The sequence below is a fragment of the Zea mays genome, chromosome 3 (genome assembly GCF_902167145.1).
Source record: "Zea mays cultivar B73 chromosome 3, Zm-B73-REFERENCE-NAM-5.0, whole genome shotgun sequence".
In the NCBI taxonomy this organism is placed as follows: Eukaryota; Viridiplantae; Streptophyta; class Magnoliopsida; order Poales; family Poaceae; genus Zea; species Zea mays.
Window position 1 is genome coordinate 83407937 of NC_050098.1, and position 3997 is coordinate 83411933.

Genomic DNA, 3997 nt, shown 5'->3' on the forward strand with positions numbered 1-3997 from the left:
TCCGAAGTCTTGTACTCATCAAGCATGGTCCTTGCCATGTCCAATAGAGTTCTATTCTTCCTCTCCACTACACCATTTTGTTGTGGCGTGTAGGGAGAAGAGAACTCATGCTTGATGCCCTCCTCCTCAAGAAATCCTTCAATTTGAGAGTTCTTGAACTCCGTCCCGTTGTCGCTTCTAATTTTCTTGATCCTTAAGCCGAACTCATTTTGAGCCCGTCTCAAGAATCCCTTTAAGGTCTCTTGGGTTTGAGATTTTTCCTGCAAAAAGAATACCCAAGTGAAACGAGAATAGTCATCCACAATAACTAGACAGTACTTACTCCCACCGATGCTTATATAAGCAATCGGGCCGAATAGATCCATGTGCAGGAGCTCCAGTGGCCTGTCGGTCGTCATTATGTTCTTATGCGGATGATGAGAGCCAACTTGCTTCCCTGCTTGGCATGCGCTACAAATCCTGTCTTTCTCAAAGTGAACATTTGTTAGTCCTAAAATGTGTTCTCCCTTTAGAAGCTTATGAAGATTCTTCATCCCAACATGGGCTAGTCGGCGGTGCCAGAGCCAACCCATGTTAGTCTTAGCAATTAAGCATGTGTCGAGTTCAGCTCTTTCAAAATCTACTAAGTATAGCTGACCCTCTAACACACCCTTAAATGCTATTGAATCATCACTTCTTCTAAAGACAGTGACACCTACATCAGTAAATAGACAGTTGTAGCCCATTTGACATAATTGTGAAACGGAAAGCAAATTGTAATCTAAAGAATCTACAAGAAAAACATTGGAAATAGAATGGTCAGGAGATATAGTTATTTTACCAAGACCTTTGACCAAACCTTGATTTCCATCCCCGAATGTGATAGCTCGTTGGGGATCTTGATTTTTCTCGTAGGAGGAGAACATCCTTTTCTCCCCTGTCATATGGTTTGTGCACCCGCTGTCGAGTATCCAACTTGAGCCCCCGGATGCATAAACCTACAAAACAAGTTTAGTTCTTGACTTTAGGTACCCAAATGGTTTTGGGTCCTTTGGCATTAGACACAAGAACTTTGGGTACCCAAACACAAGTCTTTGACCCCTTGTGCTTGCCCCCAACGTATTTGGCAACTACTTTGCCGGATTTGTTAGTTAAAACATAAGATGCATCAAAGGTTTTAAATGAAAGATTATGTTCATTTGATGCACTAGGAGTTTTCTTAGGCAACTTAGCACGGGTTGGTTGCCTAGAACTAGATGTCTCACCCTTATACATGAAAGCATGATTAGGGCTAGAGTGAGACTTCCTAGAATGAATTCTCCTAATTTTGCTCTCGGGATAACCGGCAGGGTACAAAATGTAACCCTCGTTATCCTGAGGCATGGGAGCCTTGCCCTTAACAAAATTAGACAATCTTTTAGGAGGGGCATTAATTTTGACATTGTCTCCCCTTTGGAAGCCAATGCCATCCTTGATGCCAGGGCGTCTCCCATTATAGAGCATACTTCTAGCAAATTTAAATTTTTCATTCTCTAAGTTATGCTCGGCAATTTTAGCATCTAATTTAGCTATATGATCATTTTGTTGTTTAATTAAAGCAATGTGATCATGTATAGCATCAATGTTAATATCTCTACATCTAGTGCAAATAGAAGTGTGCTCAACGATAGATGTAGAGGGTTTGCAAGAATTAAGTTCAACAATCTTAGCATGTAGAATATCATTTTTATCTCTAAGATCGGAAATTGTAACTTTGCAAACATCAAAATCTTTAGCCTTAGCAATTAAATTTTCATTTTCTACTCTAAGGCTAGCAAGAGAAATGTTCAATTCTTCAATCCTAGCAAGCAAATCATTATTATCTCTAGGATTGGGAATTGAAACATTACAAACATGTGAATCAACCTTAGCATTTAAACTATCATTTTCATGTCTAAGGTTGTCAATCATCTCATGGCAAGTGCTTAGCTCACTAGATAGTTTTTGACATTTTTCTACTTCTAGAGCGTAAGCATTTTTAACCTTAACATGCTTCTTATTTTCTTTAATAAGGAAGTCCTCTTGAGTGTCCAAAAGGTCATCCTTTTCATGAATAGCACTAATCAATTCATTAAGTTTCTCCTTTTGTTGCATGTTGAGGTTGGCAAAGAGGGTACGCAAATTATCCTCCTCATCACTAGCATTATCATCACTAGAAGACTCATATTTAGTGGAGGAGTTAGATTTAACCTTCTTCCGTTTGTCGTCCTTTGCCATGAGGCACTTGTGGCCGACGTTGGGGAAGAGAAGTCCCTTGGTGACGGCGATGTTGGCGGCGTCCTCGTCGTCGGAGGAGTCGCTAGAGCTTTCGTCGGAGTCCCACTCCCGACAAACATGGGCATCGCCACCCTTCTTCTTGTAGTACCTCTTTTTCTCCTTTCTTCTCCCCTTCTTGTCGTCGCCCCTGTCACTATCACTTGATAATGGACATTTAGCAATAAAGTGACCGGGCTTACCACACTTGTAGCAAACCTTCTTGGAGCGGGACTTGTAATCTTTCCCTCTCCTTTGTTTGAGGATTTGGCGGAAGCTCTTGATGACGAGCGCCATTTCCTCATTGTCGAGTTTGGAGGCGTCGATTGGTTGTCTACTTGGTGTGGACTCCTCCTTCTTTTCCTCCGTCGCCTTGAATGCGACGGGTTGAGCTTCGGATGTGGTGGGTTCGTCAAGCTCGTTGATCTTCCTTGAGCCTTCGATCATGCACTCAAAACTTACAAAATTCCCGATAACTTCCTCGGGGGTCATTTTAGTATATCTAGGATTACCACGAATTAATTGAACTTGAGTGGGGTTAAGGAAAATGAGAGATCTTAGAATAACCTTAACCATTTCGTGGTCGTCCCACTTCTTGCTCCCGAGGTTGCGCACTTGGTTCACCAAGGTCTTGAGCCGGTTGTACATGTGTTGTGGCTCTTCCCCTTTGCGAATCCGGAACCGACCGAGCTCCCCCTCGATCGTTTCCCGCTTGGTGATCTTTGTGAGCTCATCTCCCTCGTGCGCGGTTTTGAGCACATCCCAAACCTCCTTGGCGCTCTTCAACCCTTGAACTTTGTTATACTCTTCTCTACTTAAAGAGGCGAGGAGTATTGTTGTCGCTTGAGAGTTGAAGTGCTCGATTTGGGCCACCTCATCCTCATCATAGTCTTTATCCCCTACGGACGGTACCTGTGCACCAAACTCAACAACATCCCATATACTTTTGTGGAGTGAGGTTAGATGAAATCGCATTAAATCACTCCACCTAGCATAATCTTCACCATCAAAAGTTGGTGGTTTGCCTAATGGGACGGAAAGTAGAGGTGCATGTTTAGAAATGCGAGGATAGTGTAGGGGGATCTTACTAAACTTCTTACGCTCTTGGCGTTTAGAAGTTACGGAGGGCGCATCGGAGCCGGAGGTCGATGTTGATGAAGTGTCGGTCTCGTAGTAGACCACTTTCCTCATCCTCTTTTGCTTGTCCCCACTCCGATGCGGCTTGTGGGAAGAAGATTTTTCCTTCTTCTCTTTGTGGTGAGAAGAAGATTTCTTCTCCTTCCCTTTGTTGGAGGAGCGCTTCTTCTTCTCTCTCCTCTTGGTGCGGGACTCTTCCGATGAAGTGCTCCCGTGGCTTGTAGTGGGCTTTTCGCCGGTCTCCATCTCCTTCTTGGCGTGATCTCCCGACATTACTTCGAGCGGTTAGGCTCTAATGAAGCACCGGGCTCCGATACCAATTGAAAGTCGCCTAGAGGGGGGGTGAATAGGGCGAAACTGAAATTTACAAATATAAACACAACTACAAGCCGGGTTAGCGTTAGAAATATAAACGAGTCCGCGAGAGAGGGCGCAAAACAAATCGCAAGCAAATGAAGAGTGTGACACGCGGATTTGTTTTACCGAGGTTCGGTTCTCGCAAACCTACTCCCCGTTGTGGAGGCCACAAAGGCCGGGTCTCTTTCAACCCTTCCCTCTCTCAAACGGTCCCTCGGACCGAGTGAGCTTC